General features: G+C 40.8%; 1 protein-coding gene across 1 annotated transcript in view; it reads left to right on the top strand.

Annotated features, from left to right (window-relative positions):
- IRS1 (insulin receptor substrate 1) overlaps nt 1–11,497 on the top strand; it is a 47,690-nt gene extending 36,193 nt beyond the window's left edge. The window contains exon 2 of the mRNA XM_058812271.1: nt 10,430–11,497. The gene's annotated coding sequence lies outside the window, so the exon portion shown is untranslated. The remainder of the gene's footprint in view (nt 1–10,429) is intronic.
- The last annotated feature ends 981 nt before the right edge of the window (nt 11,498–12,478 follow it).

Genomic DNA, 12,478 nt, shown 5'->3' with positions numbered 1-12,478 from the left:
CCATTAAATCTCATGTAATATTTAAGAATTTAATACATTCTTTGCATAACATAACAGTAATAATACTGACAAAACACTGCTCCAAGCAAAACTGCTTATACAAACAGCTGATGTGTGAGCAGTGGAGCTAATGAAGCTGTGTTTCTATAGTTTTTCTCATTTATTAACTGGCCCCTTCCCCTCTGCAGCTTCTCTGGAGTATCTGACTGTGCTGGGCTGATGAGGGAATGGATGCACGGCTTGAGCTGGGTGCTGACCACCCTGCTCTCCTCTTCATTTTGGGGAGAATTTCAAATGTATCATCAGGTACTTTTGTAATCACTGATACTATCAGCAGGCCAAGTTGGGTACAGATTCTTCTCTTGGTTGAGAGGAGTGGGTGGCCAATGGTACAAGTTTGTATGGTAGGTTATGAGAACAGAGAGCTTTCCATTTTAGGAGATTATAAAGTGCAGTGATACAGCATGATAAGGCTGGAATTTCATATATTTTGTCAAGGTTAATTCTAGAGGATGTTTTCAGTCACTGATTAACCAAGACATCTTAATTATATGTGATATTGTGTGCAGATCCTTTAGTGTGCATGCTAAGCCTTTAATCTGTGCTGCTATATGCTTTTAATTTTCAATTGACTTATACTAATAGCTTCTAAAGGGTTATCCTTAATGCTGGATTTGACAACTCATGGAAGATTTATGTGTGACAATAAAACAGTGTCTATTATCATCTAGTGTGATTTTAGTGATACTCTTGTGAACAACTTTGATTATATGGAAAGGATTTCATGTGGCATGGGTTTCTTTTTAAGTTTAAAATATCTGACTGAAAATTCTGAGATGAGAAGGACTTTCACCTAGCTTGACTTTTGTTGTGTAATTATAGAGTTTCACAATGCTAGATTGGTGTTGCAATTAAATAGCTAATGTGACTGTTGATTAGTTTCCCATTTGAAATCATGGCAACTGAACAAGTGAAGGTTAGTCCATTTAGGCTGTTAGTAACTTTAGAATATAATATTGGCAGTCATTCAGGCTTTTAAGATTTTGCTGAATGAAACTCAAAAGAAACAGCAGTAAAATACTTGATTTGTCTAATTGGTCTTTATCATTTGGATTTAATTCACAGCTGTATCCAAATAGGGCTCCCCCCTGCCCAAGTGCCTGCCAGGTGCTGCCTCCTCTGCTCTTCAACCTTGAGATAGCTTCATTGTTTTGAATGAGATTGTGTTTCCTTTGTGCCCTATATTTACTATTTTCTTGTTACTATGGTTTCTGGAAATAAATTAGATGACAGTTGTTTTGAAAACCTAATCTATATACAAACAAGTTTTTCAGTGTTTAAATACTGCAATGAAGAGTTTAGCATGGACTATCTCAGAGCTTATTAAAGTGCTCAGTGTTGTTACTGAGGTTAATCCCATAGCAGTCCAGCGTACTTTGATTGCTAATTCAGTAGGAGGAGCAGGGTACAGCTCTTGTTTTACCAATGAAGCATTATTTTCTGATGTTGGAATTTTTTTGTCTTGTTTGGTTTTTTTCTCCAGCTAAAAATTCTATTGCATGTAGAGTTTTCTTAATTTTATAAATCTGTTGTAATGTGGAATAATGCTTGGCTGTATGTAGTCACACTCAAATGCTATTTATTTTTGTAAGCATTGATAATTTTGCCTCCCACCCTCGTGCATATGGGTTGTTGTAGTTTCAGATCATGGAGCACAAAACATACATTTCCCACAAAAATATATTCTTCAGTTTGTAGGAGTGATCCAGGAATGAGACATTTTCTCAGTTCTTTTTATTCTCAGCAGTGTGTGGCTGCCCAATGGTTTATTTATAGCACCTTGTCCAGATGCTGCCCTGCGTCTGTCTTCATGTGGGCACTGTCAAGACATTACCACCCTGCTGTGTGCCCCTGGCACAGTCTGAACTCTGCTGGCAGGTAGCAGTTCTCAGCTCACAGGCAAGGCGCTGAAACACAGGAGGATTAGGGCAGAAAAACTGTGCCCTAGATATTACAGTGACTGTGCATGTTTGAGACTTCACAACTTCCTCCTCCTCACTATAAAATTTCATGTAGAAAATAGATGGGGTTTTATCTTTTCCTTGAGACTAAGACAGAGTAACTTGAGTAAAACTACAGAGCAAATCAAACCAAGGGCAGAATTAGATGTCAGGTCTTTCTGCATGTGGCTGTGTGCTTTTCCAACTGGCTGTAGGTTGTATGCCCCAACCACAGCACTTCACTGTTGGCAGCTTTTGAGTATGGCTGATGCTTTGAATTTCAGTTATCAGCCTAAGTGTCAAAGGAGTCTGAGCACCAGGTTTGAAGTGCTGGGAAGAAGAAGATGCCATGTGAGTCTTAGAGAAGTTTTGCAGTTTATTGCAGACAAGGAAGGTAAAAAGGTCAGGTCAAATGAGTGCAAATTACTAGAAATAAATTGTGAATGTATGTGGATGAAACATGAAAATGCATTCATACAGAAACAAATGATGTTGTATGTCAGTAGTTTTCTAGGATTTCTTATCTTGGTCTACAAAGCAGAAAACAATGTGTCAAAGCAGTAATTGTAGTTAATTTCATGTCAGACTGATACCTCAGTGGTACCTCAGTGAAAAACTAAATCTGTGGTTAAACTATTGTTTTCTAGTCCAGCTTCAAGATGTAACAAGCTTGGCTGTTGCTCTTTGCTTTATACCAAAGGCCTTCTCCTTTCCCTTTATTAAAGCATAGCCTCTAATTTTTTTCCAGCTCTTTCTGCTGTATGGTAGTTTTTATACTACAGAGTAGCAGACAGTTTCAAAATAATGGATTCTTTCATTCTACCTTGGCTTTCCAAACTTCTTGGTACAGTTTTGTCAACTTTATGATATTTCATTTGTTCTTGTTCCTTCCCTGCTTTGTATTCTTGGCATGCTTCTCACAATGTGTTTTCCAGTACGTCCTTATTAACCTTTTTTGATACTTAATGCGCTGTTGTTTTGAATTGAGGAAGTGTTTCATCCAAAATCACTGCAGAACTTCCTTCCCACGCTGCTGCCCAGACGTGCTGCAGACTAGCTGCTTAATTTGCACTGGCAAAATTTCAAACTGAAGGTCAGCTGGCCAGGTTATCCCCCTGTGGGGCTTCTGTATCCCTTCCTAAATGCTATTTTTCTTCTGTTTGTTCTCTGTTTTCCCTTTATTTGTCCATTGGGAGGAAAATGGCTCCAGAAAAGTTGAATGGTGTGACTCTTTCCTTGCTTTAAATTGTAACTCTCACGATTTAGCATGTATCATGGAAACAGTTTCAAGGCACTTTAGGCTTATTTATTTAGGGTTTTTTACATGTTGTCAGAGAAAAGTAAATCTATCAGAAAATGAGCATTTTAAAGTTGGGTCAGAAAAGCACAAGAGAAAGTGGTAAGGTTTGGCTTCTGGAATGGGGAACCAGCCCCGAGTGCCAGAATGGCATGTGAAATACATATTCACAGAAAGATAAGGATATTCAGCAGCTGAAATATATTCTGATTATGTGGTAGCTACACTGTGTGTTATGTGTTGCTAAGCTCTACTGCTGATGTAATTTACTTGATATAATATGAGCACAGCTTCAGCGCACTCAATTTGGATCAAAATTAATTGTGTATATTTAAATTGCTGACAAGCCGAGGGGGTGTGAGTGCATCTAAAGGCACCCAGGTCATCTGCTTCCCTATAGTCAGAGCAGTTGTAATGATTCCCAGCATTGGTGAGTTTGTTGAATTCGAAACTACCATTAAAGTAATTTATTTTGAACTCCTAAGAAAGTTCCTAAAAAAGCTCCTTTGAAGAACAAATTGCATAATGATGTTGTTTCTGGGTTCCCCTTATTAATATTGTCACTATTTGGTTATATGTTTGATAAAGGTAGAAACTGAGCAGTGTTTTCTCTTGAAGGATAAAGCCATACAAAGTGACTTCACCAGAGCTTTCTCGAACTGGATGTGGATTATTGGGTCATCATGAGAGGTGTGAATGCCACAAATTCTTCAGGGTTAGACTCTGCAGACTCATGAGCTGAACAGTATGAATTCCAAAATAAGGAATGATCCCAATTGTAGAATTTGCAAGTCTATTTGAATCTTAAAGACACAAGCAGTGTTGTCCTGTGAGTACTAAAGCTATTAATGAGGTGGTGCTCATTTAGGGTTTGATACTGCTTTCATTATTGCAGTCTGGGGAGGAGAGGAGACCTTGGCCAGCAGTGGCTTTAGCTGAAGGATATCAAACACAAACGGCGCTGCCAAGTGTATTAGAGGAGTTTTATGAGAAGGGAGTATTGATCCCTGGCTTCGTAGTAACATCATTATTTTCAGTCCCGAAACAAAGGGATTTTCTCTCTGTTGTAAGCCAGACTCAACCTTTAGCTGATTACTCAGACTATTAGTAAAGGAAGGGAAAGATCCACACCTTCAGTCCTTACAAAGTTTGAAGACGCAAACATGAGAATCCCATTTATAGCACTACACCTTTTAATGAGAAAGACTCTGCCCATGTTTTTCATTTCATAGAAATCAACCAACCACTAACCTACAGGCTGCATCTTGGATTTTTGTTACTTGCAACTGCTGGACACTTGTTTTGTTCTATGGCTTGCTTAGCTGTGCCAACACAAGAAAAGTTGTAGTAAGCTCTTTCTTTCTAAACTTAATTGTATTTTGTTTATTTAGTCTCCCAAAACCACAAAAATTTGGAAACTTCTTTTTTCAAAATTGAAAAGATGAAATATTTAATCAGAAATTCAGTATTTGGGTCATCAGTCTTGTTCAAACACCTAACTGCTACTGATTTTGTGTAATAGAGCAGGATATCCCTTCAGTATTTTTTCTATATAGAAACTTTGTGATTTCCTTTTTCCAGTATGTGTTACGCCAGTGCAGAGAGCTGGCTGGTGTCCTCTTTTTGGTGGAACCAGGCAAATGTGACCTGCAGCAGCTTCCCTCTTTCCCGTGGCAGGTGCTCGGGGCAGGCAGCCTTGGCTTTGTGTCTGTGGCTGCAGCCTTTCTTGCTGACCTCAGTGATGGGTTGAGTTTTCTCATGAATGAGTTTAAATCAGGTTGACATGCTGTAAAGCCGAAATCAAACATACGAATTCTTTGCCGGGCAGAAGCTCATCCAAAGAATGTGTGTGGTTTAGCTTGTGCTTTCCCACTGTACTTACATCCCAGGAAATGGGTTCAGAAATGTAAAAACCTGGTTCTGGCTCATCATCTTATTTTTAAAGTCTCATTGTTGTTGTTTTTTCCCACCTTCTATTTCTGGAGAATAGAAGAATATTTTCTGCTGTAGTGAGGATGGCTTTGGTTTTTTTCCAGGGCTGTACATGAACTTTGTCTGAACTAATAGCAGAAAGCTAGTATCATCTGTAAGTGGTCTTTAGGTTCCTTCCTCCAGCAGTGAATGACCTCTATAAAAGACAAAACCGGATGGAAGCACCAAATTCACTTATTCTGCTTTATAGGAAAGGACTTGGTGAAACCCAATCTTCAGTAATTCCCCATTTAAGACGTGCACGGGAAAGCTGAAATAGGCATTTTGGGGTACAAGGAAGAAAAGCTTATCTATTAAATGTAGATTACAGCCTGACAAATTAAATAGCAATGTTGTAATGACTTTGTTTGGTTCTGTTTGGAATTGCTTTTGTTCGACCCGGGCTGCAATTAACGCGCTGGAGCAGCCATTGTTCCTGCCCGCATTCCTTGGCTCTTGCGGCGTCCGGGACTGGGGAAGCGCTGCAGCTTATTTGCATCTCTTTGAAAAGGAGTTACTTGAATTAGCTGAAATTTTGGTCGATGTTTTTAATTTATCCGAAGGAGATGCGTCCCGTGCCTGTGAGCACGTTGGGAATGCCGGGGAAAATGTAAACAGGCACTGCTTGTGCTCACCGTGTGGGGAGCGCGGCACGGGGCTGCGTTGGGTTTGTGCGGGGTAGGTGCGCAGCGTGTGCTTGGAATTAGTGATGGCTCATGCAGGTGTCACCAAGACGAGCTGTGTAAGAGTTCCTCAAGACTTCTTAAGGTGTTTACTGTTTATGGGATCTCTAAGGACACCCCGTTATAGCTGTCCAGGCAGTGGTGCGGCGGGCTGCGCGGAGAGCTCGGCTGGTGGAATCCTGCGTGAGTCCTCCCGGGGATGTTCTCAATGGCTCTCCTTTTGTTCCGAGCTTTTCTTCGTGAGCTTTTTATTTTTTACGAGCTAGATTTGTTCATTATGTGGGAAGCCGCCACACACAGAATGAGGTGATCTGTATGATCCTAAAGTAAACAACAAATGCACTTCTAAAACCTTTTGTTTATGACTCGTAACTGTGACAGGGAGTCTTCAACTAGTCCTTGCTCATGGTTTCAAATGAGGTGTTGATGTGATAGGTACAGTTCTGGAAAATGTGTTTGGATTAACAAGGTTAATGGCAGAGCTTCAAAATATCCTCATTTGGTAGATCGAGAAAATAATCGATATTTTCTTCAGTCAAGAACTATCTTTTCATTGACCTGGCTGTGTCACCTGTGGAGTTGTTTCCCAAACAGATGCCAGCTGACCCTGGGAAGGGGTCACAGTTGCTGAGCAGGCCTGATGTTTGGGAGCTGTGTTTTGCCCTGCTGTGTTAATCAGTGACAAAGTAGTTGCATTTATTTGCTGACATGATGGTGGAACTTCAACAGCAACTTCATGGTATTGGATTGTTTCGAAATTAAATGACTCTTTGGAAAGGCAATTCTATTGGTGTTTTAGGGACAAAACACATTATTGGCTCTTAATCCCTAATGGAAGTTTAAGTTGGCTACTGGAAAGCCTTTTGCTGGAACATTGCTTGAGTTTTCACTTATATTTGCTTTGTTTTATTTTTTTCCTCCTTGATTACTTTCAAAGAGAATGGAGTGTAAGGAAGGAGTAAGGATTACACTTTAAGTGTAGTTTAGCAACACGTCTATGTTATGTATGAAAATTCTGTTTAACTTCAGAAAAGATATATTAAGCTGTCTAGACACTCTGCTCTTAGTTCAAAATTTAGGTACTCTTCTTCTCCAGCTTCCCAATAATGGAAATAAAATGAAATATCACCTTATTTTTAGTTACTGGATTTAAGAATGGGATTTCAGCTGTAATAGGAACTGCAGCTAGCTGTGCTGTATCCATCCTGGACTAAGAGATTTGAGAAGGAAGCTTTGCCAGCTGGAACGTGCCTCAGTGTTATCTGCATGTGTGTTGTAACAGATGTTGAGCAGAGACTACTTGTCAGAGGTACCTTGTAGGAACTTTTAAAGATGCTTGTTTGTTTCAGTACATTTTTCTTGCATCACTAACTTTTTCCATAAAGTCAACCACAAACTGCATTATTGGGGACTCCAGCTGAAACTTGTGGTGAATAGGAAATAGATTAAACACAGGTTTTCCCTTTTCTCTGGTTGCCAGCAGTGATGTCAGTAGTTTTAATGATCCTTACCTCAGCTCGCTGCTGTCCTCACACTCTCTATTAGAACACTTGTCTTCTGCACTGTTTTGTGTGTTGTTAAGGAAATGCTGATGGCTGGAGGTATCCAGCCCATTACTTCATTTCCAAATAAGGTTCTTTCACCTTAAAGCACACTGCAATAGCTCACTAAGGAGAGAGGAGATTCAGATTGCTTTGTCAAAAATTCAGGAGTCTTTTGAAGTCCAGCAAAGAACATTTGTATGCTAAAAGTGAGGATAGTGCTTTTGGCTGTGCATAAGGCACAAGTAATGGATCCAAGGTTTATAGGATGAGTGTATTTCCAGTGACCTCAGAGGAGCAGCTTTGCTCTCAGATAGTCTGTTTCCTACACATCTTTGTGCATTCAGACAGAACAAGCACCACTGGACTGTAGCAGTAGTGTGGCTTGTCATTCTCAGTTACTCAATTTGTGGTTTGTTGAAAGAGATTGGTCAGAGGAGTTGGGTATGAAAGCCACTAATTGCAATCAATAGTTTCAGATGGTCCTTAGCAAAGATCTTTGTTGTTTTTTGTTTTTTTTCCCTTCTCAAAATTAGAAGAAAACAAAAACTACCAGTGCATCTTTAGGAGAGGGTGACAGATTTTCATGTTGTGCTGCTGAAGATCTGGAGGTGTAAGTACAAGCTTGAAAATGCTCCATGCCCCTGTGTCCTGTCATGCCTGCAGCTGACGTTGGTATGAAATTCAGCCCGTACCAGGTCATGTCCTACATGATTCTGGCTCTTCATCCTGTCTCCAGGATATTTCAGGCTTCTGTGATTTTTCACATTTTTTACACATGTGCAGGACTATAACGTACAAGTGTTTGTACCTGTGGGTTTCTTCAGTTTTCTTTGCTTAGTGAATTCTTCCAGGAATTGTTTTGTTTTTCCCATAGACTTGTTACCCTCTTTCTTCTTCTGCTCTTCTGACTTTGGAATCCAGGAATAAATGCCCTCCAGTAGTGGTTGAGATGACTTCTTGGCTGTATTGATGGAATTGGTGAGGAGTTGGATGGGACAGGCTGTTTTGTTCAATACATGATGTATTTGAGTTTAGATGACCTCGTTTAGATGAATACTGGTGAAGAGGCGTAGAACTTGGCCCTGATGCTGCAAATCATGTATTATTTATGTTCTTAAAATCTCTCAGCAGAATCAAGTCTGGCCATGTAGAAAAGCTGTTTCTTGCTGTCCTTCCACTTGCCCTGTTGGTTTGGTCCTTGCTGGGGGCACCCAGCAGTTGCTGTGGCCCTGCTGGATGGGAGCTGGATGTGGAACACCCACCTTGGATATGCAGCACGCACATCATGCACACTTTGCCCCTTCATTTCAACAAGCCATTTCTCTTTTGTTGCTTGTCTTTATTAATAAAGTATGGCATTACTGGCTAATTTTAGGTCAAATGTAGTTGAAAGCTGACAGCTATGTGAAGCTGTGTATAGATATTTGGGTAGGAACATTCCAGTAGATCGCAATGTGAGTGCAGAGGAAAGTTGAAAGTAAATAAGAGATCTGTGAGATAATTCTCCAGGGAGTTTTCACAGCATACCACACATCATTTGCAGGGATAGGCTTTCCTTTCACTTGAAGGACCACACAAAGTAAATTTTGTTTCTTGTGCAATTAAAGAATATAGGACAGGAGGTCTTTTCAGTTTTTTCAGTTCAACGTGTCTATGGGAAGCCTTTATTTGTACTGAGGAAAACGCACTGTTTACTTGTCTTTTCAGGAGCACAGTTAATATTGAACAAAGAAATAGACACACTTTTATGTAAAATATGAGTCTTGCTTCAGCAGGTTTTAGCAAAACTATTGAAATGTAAATGCTGGTAGTCCTCTAACCCCAGTTAAAAGACAAGTTGTATTCATTTCAGTGCTGCGTGGTTCGGTCCCCAGTGGGTCTGCCTGTGTGTCAGTGGCGTGCAGGGAGGAACTGGGATGTGGTGTGGGAGGCCCAGGGGTGCTGGGCAGTGGGGGCACCAGGGCTCTGTGTGTGGCCAGCCAGTGCCACAGGGCCTCAGGAGCGGTGGGAGGCAGCCCTGGTGCCCCAGCGTGTGACCTCAGCTCTATGTCCCCCAGCAGGGACCGTGCTCCCCATGGGGGCTGGAGCAGCTGCCAGCAGGACACGAGGCCATCAGCCCCGAGTGCATCCTGCTGGACACTGCCTTGCTCCTCAGCAGGGCTGGGGCTGACAGCCTGCCTGGGAGAACAGAGTCCAGAGGACTTGCTGACCCAGACTGGTGCGCTGTGCACTGGGTCAGGGGGGCTGCAGCAGATGAGGAGAACGGGGGGACAGGGTCAGAGGCAGCTTCTGGTATTCATTCCCCTCTAAACCTGTGCTGTGCATTGTCAGGGCAGGACCTTGTTATTCACCAGCCCTCTCTCAGAGGGAAGCAGAATGTTGATAACTTTATGGGCTTTTGCAGGATTTTCTATGTACAATGTTTTTTTGGACTTGTATGTCAAATAGGGAGTGGTAATGCTGCACCCTGAATGCTGCATTTCTTGGTCGCCCTTCCCAGGCCAGCCTGGTGTTTGCAGGTGGCCAGGAAGGCCTCTTGTAGGGCCTGACATGCAGTGAATCTTTCTTGTAGCTGGTAAAAATGCCAACAGCAGGCTGGTGTTTGGAGCTTTCCTTTCTCTTGTTACAGGAGCTTGTCAGAGTTAATCAGTATGGACATTTAAATTGTTTCTGCTTAGGTGAATCTCTTGCAAGTTTTAAATGTGTTTCTGACTGCTTTGAATTTTATTGCCAACATCTGTTTTAAATGCTTTGGGGATTCACATGCTTGCGTACAGTTCAACTGTGTATGCCATAATTTTTCAAGGTGCTAACACTTTGAGTTTGAATGATAACTCTTTTAAAGAGAAGAAAAACAAAGGAGGGGTGGGGAAATAATTGCAGAAAAGTTTTAAAGTGCTTGTGGTGTTAATTTTCTTTCTCTTTCAATTTCAGAATGATGACCTACACAACCTCAACAAATCCTTCTTTTAAACTCATGGGTATCAGGACTATAAATGTTTCATGCTATCACAACTAGGACCTCACCTCCTCCTCCTCTTCCTCTGTAAATGGGTACGATGCATCCAGTTCAGTTTGTTTACTTTACACAAACCTCAGGAGTTGTTGACTGAGCTGCACATCCTGTGTTGTGCCAAGCAGAAGCACTGTGACACCTGGACAACAAGTCTCTCTTACTTCATCCTCTACCATAAGGACTTAGCTGGCCACATGAACTGATGTGCCCACCACTACATCATGGTGAGAATGGGTATTTTACTAGCACATTTACACAACTTCATTTGCTGCTGAAAACCTGTATGACAAATCATCATTGTAAATTATTACATACAAGACATAATGTTGGTTGAAGAGTATTAAATATTTAACATAGGTTTTGATTTATACATGTACTTTTTTAATTAAAATGTAACTTTTCCTACAGCACATCTTTTTTGATGTGGAACTGAGGTATACTATATTCTGTTGTAAACAGAGTGGGGAACCTGCTTAAAACAAGGCTTCTAAGAATAGAGTAGGGTACTATTCTTGTTTTAAGATTGTAATTCAGAAAATAATATAATACCAGTCATTGGCCCCTGGGCCTTGATTGTACAGTCATATTTACTGATACTATCAGTTGTAAGATAACCCTGATGTTGAGCTGAATTCTTTCCAAAAGAAAAATAATTTTGTACTCCTTGTAAAATAATAGTCTGTATTAACTGCAACGAAGACAAACATTACTGTACATGGGTATTTACAAGCGTCAACTTTAATTCATCAATTGCACAGTAACTGACAACAAATCAGAAAAAAGAAATCAAAGTCTTCCATTGTATATATTGTAAAGAAGAAAAACAAACAAACGAAAAAACCCCAACCAACAGGAAACCACAAAGCAAAATGGAAACAAAAAAAGGGTGAACTTTTTAAATTGACTCCCTGGAATGAAAATGTGGGTGTTTGTAAATTCTGGAAATCTCTTTCTATATGTAATAAACTAGATACTGTTTTATCTGCTGTAGTGGGTTTTGGGTCTTTTTTATTTTCTTGGTAAGCTCTGTCAAATATCTGAAATTGTCCCACCAGGTTTCTGTGATGTTGCCATGGCTTGTCACTGAGAATGGCTGTGGACCACTGTAACTTAAGAATGAAATGAAGTGTAATTAGGTGGAGTAGGAGCATGCTTCCTTGCATTCTCTCACTGAAGCCCTTGTTTCAGTTTTCTGGAGACTTTTCAGGATACAGTCTCCATTCCACAGAAGGGGAAGGGTTCACAGAATGTAAAATCACTTGGAAGCCATAGCACAACTTCAGCCTAAAATTTAAAAAGCACAACTCAGATGATTGTCTGGAAATCAGTGCAAGAGGCACGACAAGGAAAAATTCTTCTGTGACTCTCCTTTGCTTTACACTGATTCTGTGCAGATGAAAATTCTTCTGTGCATAGCATGTGCAGAGTCTTAATTCTTTTGGGGACTGGAAAAATACTGAGATCATGGATTTTCAAGTAAAATGTTGTTGAAGTGATAATTAAATTTGAAGCCATGTCAGGTCCCTGTTGGTCCCTCGTGCTTCCATGAAGCAGCTCCATGGGCTAGTGCACATTCAAAAGAATTCTTGTTATCAGGAAAAAGCAGGCAGGCACAGCAGCAGCTCTACCTGTAGGAAGGCTGTCAGCCCTCAAAGCGGAATTTCTTCCCCTTGAGATATTTATGATGTCTGGGATTAGGCTGTGGTTAGTGCAGTGTCCTCTTCTGACTGCAGTATAGATGAAGGGGCCATTGCACAGCTGCTCTTCACCTCTCCTTTTGAGGAGGCTTACCAGTCCCTTTGCTCTGCTGGTATTACTGCACATATAAAACCACTCTGACCCTGTCAAGTCAGAATATTCACTTATGAAAGGACTTGAAGTTTAAGAATGCTTAAATCATTCCAGATTGGGAACAACTGCAGCAGTGGTGATGCTGGCAGAGTGAGGGTGCTGCTGTGTGGAGAGGC

The sequence above is a fragment of the Ammospiza caudacuta genome, chromosome 11 (genome assembly GCF_027887145.1).
Source record: "Ammospiza caudacuta isolate bAmmCau1 chromosome 11, bAmmCau1.pri, whole genome shotgun sequence".
NCBI classification, from domain to species: Eukaryota; Metazoa; Chordata; class Aves; order Passeriformes; family Passerellidae; genus Ammospiza; species Ammospiza caudacuta.
This window is presented reverse-complemented; position numbering and strand designations above follow the sequence as displayed.